This window comes from Dermacentor variabilis, chromosome 9 (genome assembly GCF_050947875.1).
Source record: "Dermacentor variabilis isolate Ectoservices chromosome 9, ASM5094787v1, whole genome shotgun sequence".
NCBI classification, from domain to species: domain Eukaryota; kingdom Metazoa; phylum Arthropoda; class Arachnida; order Ixodida; family Ixodidae; genus Dermacentor; species Dermacentor variabilis.
In genome coordinates this window covers 13,437,816-13,450,582 of record NC_134576.1, presented here as the reverse complement: position 1 = coordinate 13,450,582, position 12,767 = coordinate 13,437,816, and the positions used below count along the sequence as shown (strand labels likewise).

Below are 12,767 nucleotides of genomic sequence, written 5' to 3'. Positions count from 1 at the left end.
GTTGTAGGGCTACAGTGAACGGAGCCTTGTTGCTCGCGTCCTGAGTTAGGCCTTCCTTTTTGCAGCGGTGATGTGTAACCTTCGGGGATTGGATCGCAAACGTTGTCTGAAATTGTGCTGTGGTTGGAGTTAAGGCTTCTCCTACGTTCGCGGCGCATGCGCGCCGGTGGTGGTCGGTCGCGTCAAGTTTGTCGCGCCAGGCGCGTATTGAGCCCCCCTACAGTCAAACAGTTTCGGCGCGGCATGGCGGCCGAGGTAGCGGCGGCAGCGGCGGAGCGAATGCGCAGAACGTCCGTCGTGGCTTTGTGAAGCCGCGAGCTCCTTACGAATCCCGCGCCGGAAGCTGTGGAAGCGTGCGGAAAGCCGCCGAACGCGCTGCCAGTTAACTGCCGCCGGAGTGTAGTTTGGCTCTGTAGCCAACGTGACGTCGCTGAGCCGCGCGCTATGTTGAAGTATATGTGCGCCTTTTGGGTAACTGTCACTATCACACACTATCAATTATGTGGTAGAAAAATATGCGGAATATAACCAACCTTTATATATAGCTTTCATTTATTACGAGAAAGCGTTTGATTCAGTCGAAACCTCAGCAGTCATGGAGGCATTGCGAATCAGGGTGTAGACGAGCCGTATGTAAAAATACTGAAAGATATCTATAGCGGCTCCACAGCCACCGTAGTACTCCATAAAGAAAGCAACAAAATCCCAATAAATAAAGGCGTCAGGCAGGGAGACACGATCTCTCCAATGCTATTCACAGCATGTTTACAGGAGGTATTCAGAGACCTTGATTGGGAAGAATTGGGGATAAGAGTTAATGGAGCATACCTTAGTAACTTGCGATTCGCTGATGATATTGCCTTGCTTAGTAACTCAGGGGACCAGCTGCAATGCATGCTCACTGACCTGGAGAGGCAAAGCCGAAGGGTGGGTCTAAAAATTAATTTGCAAAATCTAAAGTAATGTTTAACAGTCTCGGAAGAGAACAGCAGTTTACGATAGGTAGTGAGGCACTGGAAGTGGTAAGGGAATACATCAACTTAGGACAGGTAGTGATTGCGGATCCGGATCATGAGACTGAAATAATCAGAAGAATTAGAATGGGCTGGGGCGCGTTTGGCAGGCATTCTCAGATCATGAACAGCAGGTTGCCATTATCTCTTAAGAGAAAAGTTTATAACAGCTGCGTCTTACCAGTACTCACGTACGGGGCAGAAACCTGGAGGCTTACGAAAAGGGTTCTACTTAAATTGAGGACGACACAGCGAGCTATGGAAAGAAGAATGATAGGTGTAACGTTAAGGGATAAGAAAAGAGCTGATTGGGTGAGGGAACAAACGCGAGTTAATGACATCTTAGTTGAAATCAAGAAAAAGAAATGGGCATGGGCAGGACACGTAATGAGGAGGGAAGATAACCGATGGTCATTAAGAGTTACGGAATGGATTCCAAGGGAAGGGAAGCGTAGCAGAGGGCGGCAGAAAGTTAGGTGGGCGGATGAGATTAAGAAGTTTGCAGGAACAACATGGCCACAATTAGTACATGACCGGTGTAGTTGGAGAAGTATGGGGGACGCCTTTGCCCTGCAGTGGGCGTAACCAGGCTGATGATGATGATGAAAGCCCAGACCACACGTATGTACGCTTGCGTGCGCGCGCAAGCTTGCGTTTAAGCGCCTGCAGCGCCTAGCGAGGAATGGCGGTTTGCATCCACAAAGACGCGCGACAGCGCGCGCTCACTGCCTTCACTCACAGACGCCTTGGACAACGCCACTTTGTATTTTGCCAGTGACTGTGTTTCAAAATGCTTCGATATCTGTAAACATAATTGTTATATCTTTAGAGCTGTTTGATCAGCACGAGAAGGAAAGATGAAGCACTTTCTTGCATGATATAAATCTGCTTCACTGAGTTTAATGCACCGTGCTGTGGCTGCGTAGGCAGGCGCCTCGACGCGAGGTGGTCCAAGCGCGCGAAAACAGGAGCTGTTCACCGAGATCGCGCCGCGTTTCGACGCGTACAAGCCGTGCCGCATTGTCTGCGTATACCTGAACGCGCGGACGCGAGCTCGCGCGCATCCGGAAGCGTGCTTGTGGTATGGGCCTAACGTCGCCTATATTCGCCGAAGGGCTGTGTGGGGTAGTTCGTAGACTGCAAAGGACTGAACGAGTACGTTGGTAGCTTCATAATGAAGGCTTAGATTCATGAACGAGAAAACTGAAGCGAAGGCGGCGAGCTGCGCCGTCGGGCGAAGCACTTTCTATATCTCGTTTTCCTGTTATCTCGGATCTGCAGCCACAGAGAATGTCGTTCGTCGCCCGCAAGTTCCCTGGAGATTAGCCAGATTCTCGATGGCCTTTTCCGGCTTGCCACTTAGCTCTGCTCATGAGTTCTGTCTTCGCCTCGGCTAGCGCGTCGCCAAGTGCTCATTAAGAACCTTTTGGTGGTCGCAATTTCTGGAGCCCTCTCTACGGCGTGCCCCATTGCCGATGTCGCTTTGAGACATCAAACGCTATAAACCAAACCAAATTTCGGTATACTTCGAGTTTTAGGTAGCAAAGCATGCATAGTGAATGCTTACAGAGGCGGCCTGCAACAGTTACCGTTCTTTTAATGCGCTGTAAGGTACCAGCTTTCATCATGAATTGGCCATTTTATCACTGTGTGCTTTATAAATGCGCGGAGGTAAGTTCCGTCTGCGAGGGCAGTATATATTGCTTGCGTGGGAGCACTGCGGCGCGTCTTCCGTTGTAGATCGCGCAGTCGGTGCGTAGAAACGTTTTTGTTCAGGTGTCGAATTATGCAGGATCGCGTTCGCGCTCAGTCCAACAAAGCGTACATGAGTAAATTACTGGTTAATTTTAAGACTAGCACTCGATTATCGCCTGGCAGCTGCTCGCACCACACGCACGGTATCTTGCTTCGGGTACCGAAATTCGTGTTTACCAACTCCTTGTGTAGCTGCGCAAAGTGCTTGAGTGAGCGAGTGACGCATTCATTGCAGTAATGTAGACCGATCATCATGCGGCTTTCTGCACATAGACATCGCTGGTATTTTATGTACCACTGGCGGAACTCCACAATGCAGCCTCAGCAAGAAGTACGATATCCAACTGCAAGGATAGCAAAAGTGTAGCTGCATGGCTGTACAAACGGGCAGCTCCCTCCGCAGTGTTAGTGTGATTGCACCCTCGCCTATACGCAGACAATTCCTAAGTGCTTGGTTAGTGATGTATGCTCATTTGCATTGCTAGATCATGCCGTTTATTTCGCACGTGGAACCCTATTTTAAGTTGGCTATGAGTGGGCATCTCCTCAGCGTTCAGTCCTCAAAAGACGTTGTGTGGTGGGTTCGCTTTTACTGTTGTGCATCACAGTAATTGTGGGTCATCTGACCATTTAAGTGCGCACAACACATCCCAATCAAGTAATCGAGAGCATTGAGTTCGAGAACCGAGGTTAATACAGGGCAACTGAGCATACGAACAGCTTTTAAATTTATTCTGCAATAGTAAAGTTTACCCTCTCCAGTAGGTCCTTGGCCTTATAAGGACTGTGTGTTGCTACCATCACATGGAATAAAACTCGGAAAAATTAATTGTAATTTTTAGCTGTGTCGGTTCTATATTGATCCTCGCTTCTTTCCTGCAGTGGGAACTTTATCCAGGGCTACTAAACGTGCTCAATTAGTGGCCTCAACAAAGATTCGTTCTTTTTGGTTCGGAACCAGTCGAACATAACCGTGTGGTGCTCCAGGCTAACAGAAGCTCATTGCGATGACTTCACAAACCAGGTGAGCTGTTTTAAACATTTCATCCCTGGCATTTCTTAGATGCCTGCTAAGCTAGTTTGCAGCTTCAGTTAATACATATAAGGAGTCAGGGTTCGAATCACTTTTGCTCTCAACGACCACCTTTGACTATGAATTTAATGAAGCTGAAGTGCTAGCTCTGAAATATTTTTCCCACTGACTTTTAGTAGCACACAGCGCAAGTGTGTGTAATTCCTGTTGCGACTACTGCAGATAGTAAATGTGACAGTTTTACCTTCAGTGGTTCACTTCCTGCACTTGTTTCTAAATGAGTTGCAGATTATACAAGGTGTAACAACATTGCAGTAAGCCCATTCTGCTTTAGAAAAGCAAGAGTTGTGTATGTAGATTTTTCTGATCAAGCTGACTATATGTCAGCAGCAGCTGAAGATGTATAATAAAATGTACAGTGCAGCCCTCTGCATGAGCCGTGATTCGGAACATTTCCCATGACGCACAATTTGATGCTAATTTCTGTGGAATTTTAAATTCGTTGCTGTTACAGAGGTCGAGTCCACTCAAGTGCCCAGTAACGTGCAGAATGGCATACAAGTGCAGCATATGCCAAGCAGTTGCCAAAGCTTTGCCTCAGTTCTTGAAGCATGCATCACTGCACAAAAATGAAAGCAGCCTTCACATTCCCTGTCCTTTCTCTGACTGCTGCAGAGCGTTTCGGAAAGTGAGTTCCTTGAAGAGCCATGTATTTAAATCTCACAAGCGTAATGATATTCCGGCGGCTGTAGTAACTTGCAAGAGCGCATCACTGACCTGTATACAGACATGCCGAGATGTCAAGTCCTTATTGAGTCACCTGAAAAGGCACATCACTGAAGGGAAGAATGTTTCATGCCCCTTTGTTGGATGTTCACGAAAGTTTACGAACAAGTCGACATTTTCCTGCCATATTTCACGATGTCACAGGCCTGCTTTTCAATCAGGTGTATGCGAGTCTCATTTAGAGGGCACCTCTGCAGAAAGGTGCACCGAAGCACAAACTAATCTTGAAATGGAGAGTCATAGTGCTGGCTTGGAGACAAGTGCAACTGAGGAAAAACGGAGTGAGGACTGTATGTACTGATATTACAGAGGCTTTTGGACGTTTCTACCTGCGTCTCCTTTCCGAGAGTATCGTACCCTCAGGAACAGTTCAAGTCATTTCTGAGGCAATTTGTGACCTCCATAGCAACAATCTTGACCACATGGCTGATGCATTAAGGAGAAAGATGAGAGATGCGGTCTTGAATGAAGATTTCATTGAGCTGGCTGTCAAAACTACGCTTGAAAGTGATGTTATTGTTGGCTTGCACAGCAATAGTGGGGCATTTGGGAGCACTTATTCTCGCAGGGGGTATTTTCAGAGCAAGTTCAATTAGTAGCTGTGCGTCTTGGAAAGAACAAAAACAATCAAGATGCTCATTTTCATTATGTTCCAATAATTGAAACGATAAGATGGTTGCTAAGAGATAACTCTGTTCAAGATCAGTGTATGAATCTGTAAGAGGAGGAGGAGGAGAAACATTTATTAAAAAGAAAGGACAAGCAGGTGTCTTTCTGCTTGTGCGGGAGGCGCCCTTAGTCCAGGGCTCCTGCGGCTCTTGCTGTCTCCCGGGCCCGCCGCACCAGTTGCTGCTGGTTACGAGGGTCCGAACTAGTCAGAACGGCCTCCCACTGCTCGGGTGTGGGGTTGGGTATTTGCGGGGCCGCCTTCACGTTGGGGCACGCCCATGTGGTGTGATATAGGGAGGCGTAATCATTACAAAGGGGACATTTGTATGAATATAGTGTAGGGTGTATTGCGTGTAGTCTGCTTAGATGGGGGTATGTGTTGGTTTGTAGTTGTCGCCATGTTACGGCGTCTTCACGTGAGAGGGTCTTGTGTGGAGGCGGGTATTGTCGTCTGTTCAATCTGTGGTGTTGTAGTATGGCGTTGTATTGTAAAGGTACGGGCTCCATGGAGGCGGCCGTATCCCTCTCTTGTGGCGCCCGGGAGGCATGAGCTCGGGCTACAGCGTGCGCACGCTGTTTTCCACGGAGGGACTCGTGTCCTGGAGTCCACACTATTTCAACGTCCGGCAATTGGGAGGCTTGTTTGAGGAGTGGGTGGGCGATTGAAGATATTCTGCCTCTCGCGTAGCTACGGCAAGCTGCCTGGGAGTGAGTAATGATTGTGACGTACTCGTTGGTCGGACTAGAGGTGATGGCCAAGGCGATGGCTGTCTCCTCCGCTACGAGAGCGCTGGCAGTGCGGACCGTCATCGAGACCACCTCTTGTAGGTTACAGTCAACAACGCTGGCCGTCATGGCTGCCTTTTGGGGGTACTGCGCGGCATCTGTGTATAGTGTGGTGTGGAGACTGCCATATTTTGTCTGTAGAGTTTTTGCGCGAGCTTGGCGACGATCGGCATGATGTTCCGGGTGCATGCTTCTGGGGATAGGGGCTACCTTGATGTGTTCCCGGAAGTTGGGGGCCAGATGAATTGCTTGTTCGTGGCCTTTGCCGTGTGTGGGGTAGCCTAGGCGCGCTAGGACTGTCCTTCCTGTTGGTGTGAGGGCTAGTCGTTCTCGTTGGCTTGTGAGGTGGGCGTCTATAATTTCTCTTATAGTATTATGGACTCCTAGGGCTTCAAGCTTGAGAGTCGCTGTTCCTGGTGGTAGGCCGAGCGCTTGCTTGTAGGCTTTCCGAAGAAGTACGTCTAATTGATCAAGTTCCTTGGGAGTGAGGGGCAGGTACGGGGCAGCGTAGGCAATGCGGCTGATTATCAGGGCCCGGACGAGCTGTATTATGTCGTCTTCTTTCAGTCCGTATTGTTTGGTGGTGATACGGCTGACCATTCGCATGATTTGGAAGGTGGTCTGCTTGAGACGTTGGATGGTGTATGCGCCTCCGCCGTCCTGTTGTATGTGGAGTCCGAGAATGCGGACGCGGTTTACTGTGGGTATTTCTTTGTCGTCGAGGGTGAGTGTGATTTGGGGTAGTTCAGTGAGTTTTCTTCGTGATTTCTGTCGAACGACTAATAGTTCTGACTTCTTGGGGGAGCACCGGAGACCACTTGTTTTTGCATATTGTTGGACGGCGTCGGTCGCTTGTTGAAGGGCGTCTTGTTTCTCTCCTTCGGAACCAGTGGTGATCCAGATAGTGATGTCATCGGCGTATATTGCATGCCTGATTCCTGGTATTGCGTTGAGTTTCTCAGGTAATTTCATCATAGCAATATTGAAAAGGGTGTGTGATAGAACGGCACCTTGTGGGGTTCCTTTGTTGCGAGTAGGTAACGTCGGGGTTTTGAGTGAGCCAATGCCTATTGTGGCCATGCGGTTGCTTACAAAGGCGCGTATATAATTGTAAGTATTACGACCACAGTTCGTGAGGCTTAGGTTTGTAAGGATGGTATGGTGAGCCACATTGTCAAAAGCGCCTTTGAGATCGAGTGCTAAAATCGCTCCGGTGTTGTGCGGTGAGATGTGTTCAAGGACTTGTTCCTTCAGCTGAAGAAGGATGTCGTGGGTAGAAAGGTGGGGCCGGAACCCGAACATTGTGTCGGGAAAGAGGTCGCTGGATTCTAGGTAAGGTTGAAGATGGTTCAGAATGACATGTTCCAGAAGCTTGCCTAGGCATGAGGTCAGTGAGATTGGTCTTATATTTTCTAAGCTGGAGAGTTTGCCTGGCTTCGGAATGAGTATGATGTCCGCGTGCTTCCAGTCTGCTGGTAGCGTACCCGCTGCCCAGTGATGAATAAAGAGGTCAGTAAGAGATTGAATGGTGCCATCATCCAGATTGCGCAGGAGCTTGTTATTTATTTTGTCCTTGCCTGGGGTGGTGTTTCGTGTGAGTGCATGGAGTGCTTGTTGCACCTCAGTGATGGTGATCGGCTTGTCGAGGTCGTAATTGTCGCTCCCGCTATAGGTTGGAGGTTGTCCTTGTGCGGGTTCGAAATCGCCTATGTACCGCGCCCGCAAATCCTCCAGGATTTCGTCATCAGAACCCGGATGGTTGTGCAGGATACGTTGAATTGTTTGCTGGCTAATTGCCTTGCTTTGTGTGGGGTCAAGAAGATGGCGTAGCAGCGACCATGTTTTGGCCGTGCTAAGATTACCCTGCAACTTGTTGCATAGTTGTCGCCAGTTGTGACGGGTGAGCTCCTCAGCATAACATTCCGCGGTTGCCGTGAGTTTCGCTATACGTAGTTTCAATTTACGATTATGTTTTTGGCGCTTCCATCTCCTAACAAGGCCTCGACGTGCTTCCCAGAGATGAAGAAGGTGCGGGTCTACGGCCGGTATGTCTGTGGTGAGTGTGATCTGTTTTGAATGTCTGGCTACGTCTTGTTGGAGCTCTCGTACCCACTGCTCGAGATCCGTAATACTGGTTGAGGAGTCATCCGCTCGCTCTTTGCGAAAAGTTGTCCAATCTGTGAGTGTTGTCTTTTTTATCGGGTGTCGTGCATGCGTAACGTTCAATGTGGTGGCAAGTATGCAGTGGTCACTGCCCAGAGTTTCCTCCGTGTTGTGCCAGGAAGCTTGCTGTATCCCTTTAGTGAGGGTGAGGTCAGGGCATGTATCTCGGGAGACGCTGTTTCCTAGACGTGTGGGGTATGCGGGGTCTGTGAGGATGGTGAGACGGTGCTGCTGTATCGTGTAGTGGAGTGCAGTACCTTTTGATGTGGCTGTCGTGTAGCCCCATGCCTGGTGAGCCGCATTGAAGTCGCCCACAATCACCAGACTATTATTTTTGGCTATGCCAATCGCTTTAGTCATCAAGTAGTCGAACTTGGCCTGCTTCTGCTTGGGTGGGCTGTATATATTCAGTATGAAAAGGCTCTTTCGGCCTCGTTGGAGCGGCAGGATCTCAATTAGGTTATGATCGACATCACTGCCGTCTATAGTGTGTTGTGTGGTTGTGAGCGTTTTAGCTGTAAGTGTGGCCACGCGGCTGTCAGGCGTGGTGGTATGTGTGTTGTAGCCAGTTTGAGTTGGGTGTGTGCCTGTTTCCTGTAGTGCGATTACGCTTGGTCTCATTTTGCCGTTACTTATGTACTGTCTCAGTGACCCTTGCTTGCGTTTGTAGCTGCGACAATTCCATTGCCAGATTATGAGTGGGTTTTCGTTCCTGTGCTTGGTTTTGCTATTCATCCTGGCTGACGGGTGGATCGGCAGGGTGTCCCTGCCCTACTTCCTGTTGTACTAGTGTTCTAACTTTCTTGCGTCGCTGATCTTTTGCGAGCCGTGTTTCTTCAATAACACTTGCCAGTTGCTGGATGCTTTGTTGCATTGCTAGGAGCTGCCGTTGCAGTACATCAACTTTCTCCTCGACTTGTGCGATTTCTGTCCGTTTTGCTGATTCCGCGAGAATCATCGGTTCAGAACGTTGCGAAGATGATGGCATTGAGGGTGCGGTCATTAGTGTGGAATGCTGAGTGGCAGTACGAGTGGCGTATAGTTCTGCAAGCTGCGTGCGAAGTTTGTTGTTTTCTTCATGAAGGCGTTTGTTTTCTTCTCTGATGGCCTTTAGCTCAGCTAGAATTTGCAGTTGAACGTCAGTATTGTTTATGGGTGAAGAATTGTGTAGGGTGGGTGCTGTGTGTAGACGCGATGACAGGGTGTTGTCTTGGTGGGTTGTGTGAGAGGGGAAAAGCCGTGCTGACCAGCTCACCGCTTGTGATCCCGGTACAGCAGGTCCGTTGAAGTTCCGGGTCCCTCCTTGTTGGTTCCGCGAGCAGGAGCGAGACCTGGAGCGGGAACGCCTCCGTTGCTGGTCTGTACGTGACTGAGACTTCGACCGTGAGTAGTCCCGGCGGCTGGTCCCTTGGCGTGCTGAAGAAGCCTTCTTCAGTCGATCAGGGCACTCCTTGGAAGCCCTAGGATGTGGCCCCTGGCATAAGGCGCACCGGGGGTGACAGGGGTGGTCCTGAGTTGGGTTTCGTGTACCACACTGGGGGCATACGTTTGCTTCTGGAGTTGGGCATACATCGGTCCGGTGGCCGACTTGGTGGCAGATGCGGCAGAAATGCGTGGTTGGTCGGTATGGTTCGCATCGCACTTCACCGCTGTAGTATCGCACGTAGAAGGGTACAGCCTTGCCAGTGAATGTGATCACTACCGTAGCGGTTTGTCCGAGCATACGGGCATGTAAGATTTCTCGGCCAGGTGCATAGAGTCCGTTAAGGAGGACTTCTGTGGGAGTTCCTGCGGGAATGCCGTGAATGACCCCTTTGACGGAGCTGTCGGGTGCCGCCACGTATGCCGTGACTGCGAATTCTCGACCGCCCAGGTGAATTGTAGTGATGCGACGGATGCTGATAGCTAGCTCTTCGTTTGGTGTGCTAGCAATAGCGATGTTTTGTATTGGGTCAATTCTTACAGTAAGGGTCCGTACGTGCTCAGTAGTGGGGTGCTGACATGCCAGCTTGAAGCCTTCAGCAACCTGTGGCGTGGTCCAGGTGGCAAGGTTGAGTCCTTCTCGGGGGCGGATGATTACCTTGAGGTCATTTCGTGGTAGCGGTGGGAGTCGGGCTTGTCGGGGAACCGATGGGTGTCGGGGTTGGAGAGGTGGATTGGTGGGAGTCGATGTTTTCTTCCGACCGTACTTAACAGTGAGCCAGTCTCCGCCGGCAGGTTCATCAGGAAGTGGGATTTGTGCGTGCTCGAGATTCATCTCGGTGCCATCATTGGTGGCCATTGGTGCGCCGAACTGGGCTAAGGTCGTCGGCTAGACCGTACCCGTCGTAAGGCTTAGCTGGGCGGGCGCCTCTTGCGAAGTTCAGAGTCCGGTAATTCGTGAAGCAAGCGACTCACAGTATTGCTTTGGGTGTCCACGTGTTCCTCTCGACGTGAGGAGTCGAGTGAGGCTGGTTGTGGCGGCGCTGCTTTGCGTTTGATCCTTTGAAGTGGTAAATCGTTTAGGTTCAGGAAAGAAGAAGCAAAAAATTCTAGCTGTGCATCTGCTGCTTGGAAACCTACGTTCTTGGAACAGAAGTCGTACCTGTGCAGTTCAATTAGTGCTGCTTTGTAAAGAAAGTGACGTTTAGTTCTTCGGACAGGACAAGGTGTTTGCTTCGTTGGTTAATGGCATCAAAAAGCTAGAAGCTGGCTGCATGTTGGTGGACAGCATTCCCACATACGGCACTTTGGTGGCAATTCTGGGCGACAATCTAGGCAGCCACAGTATTGGTGGATTCATGGAAAATTTGAGCACAGCCGAATACATCTGCAGATTTTGTGTAGTAAAGCGTGAAAACATGTTTGCGAAAACCATTTTTGACAACAGTGAACTAAGAAATGAAGGGAACTACAAAGAGGCAGTGAAGAAACTCCAGGATGACTCTACCCTTGTAAGGTGCAAAGGCATTAAATTAGATGGTTTGTTTAATGGCCTAAAATACTTTCACGTTTGTGCTCCTGGGCTCCCTCCATGTTTATCACATGACTTGGTTGAAGGTGTGGTATCATACGATCTTCCATTGATGCTACAATACTTCGTCACGAAGCAGCGATGGTTGTCTGTTGAAGAACTGAATAAAAGGATTGTTTCATTGAAGTTCAAAAGAGTGGACGTGAACGACCAGCCAGCTGAAGTTTTTAAGACATTTAAAAAGCTGAGTGGACATGCAATCCAGAACTGGAATATGCATCGATTTTTGCCCTGCTTTCTTTATGACAAGGTGTGCAGAAATGACGCTGTAGGGGAGTTAAAGTTCATGCTCACTGAACTTGTTCAGCTGGCATGCGCTCCAGCAATAAATATGCCCATGATAATGAGATTGAAAGATTTGGTAGAGGATTACATTGACCGAGGAACTGAGCTCTTTCCTGGTACTCCTCTGAAACCGAAGCACCATTACATGGTTCACTACCCCCATATCATTACTCAGTTTGGACCGCTTATTCGGTTATGGACTATACGTTGTGAAAGCAAGCATGGCTATTTTCGCAAGTGCATAAGTGCCCATAACTTTAAGAACATCACGCTGACACTTGCTGAAAAACACCAGCTTCTTCAGGCATTCAGGGGGAGTAGCTGCCGTTTTGAAAGAGACTTGGTGATTGACTCCACATTTATATTCTGCCCTAGTTTGTTCAATATGGAAGTTGAGGAAGCCATCAAGACTTATGGAGTACTAGGAAAAGAATTGCATTGCACATACCAAATTGAATACAGGGGCATCAGGTACAGCAAAGACATGGTCGTGATCTTGGGTCGTGAAGAAAGCAGGCTGGTGTTTGGTCGGATCATTTTCATTTTATTGCTAGAGAACAAAGTCTTTTTTCTTGTTCGTGTGACTTGTTCTGTTTTGGAACCAATGATGATGATGTATTTCTTGCCGGGCGCAGAATCTGGGACACTGAAGTGCATCTCCATCCTCGACCTTCTAGATTACTATCCGCTTGAGTCATATGATGTCGGCCATCCAAGAGTCACAGTCATTGCACTGAAGCATGCAGTTTTAAATTGTTAATTTTTTTTCAGCCCAGTGGACTTCATGTCACTTGTTCAGAAGTGGCCTCCAGCACTCAGCGATGAGGACTTCATCACCATCAGTCGGAAACTTCAGGAGTTGGCAGTAAAATGTGCAGAACACTTCAGATATCTACAAGAATCGGACTTGGACTTCTTAGCTCCTGTGCAAAGACGCATCCTGCTTGAGAAGTTTCAAACCATGAGTGCTGCTCCTGTCCCATCAGGTAGGGCGGCAGTTGTGCTAAGGTGACTTCAGATGCCAACTCGCAGCTACATGAATGGGCTGAGAAATTTTGCATCCCTTGGGAAATGTTCCCGCCAAGTTTACTTCAAGCATGCAAAGCACAAGAAAGGCCTACAAAAACCGATCTGAACCAGATGGTGAGAATGCTGAGTTCTCTAATCCTGCATAAGCATTGAGCGCCTGGCAGACGTAACCTGAGAATAATTGCAACAAAACTGTGTCAATGTACCCCTCATCATTTCAGGATTTGCTACAGGG

General features: G+C 48.9%; 1 protein-coding gene across 1 annotated transcript in view; it reads right to left on the bottom strand.

Annotated features, from left to right (window-relative positions):
• Positions 1–12,767, bottom strand: part of Gat (sodium- and chloride-dependent GABA transporter) — a 583,447-nt gene that overhangs the window by 454,827 nt on the left and 115,853 nt on the right. The window lies entirely within an intron of this gene.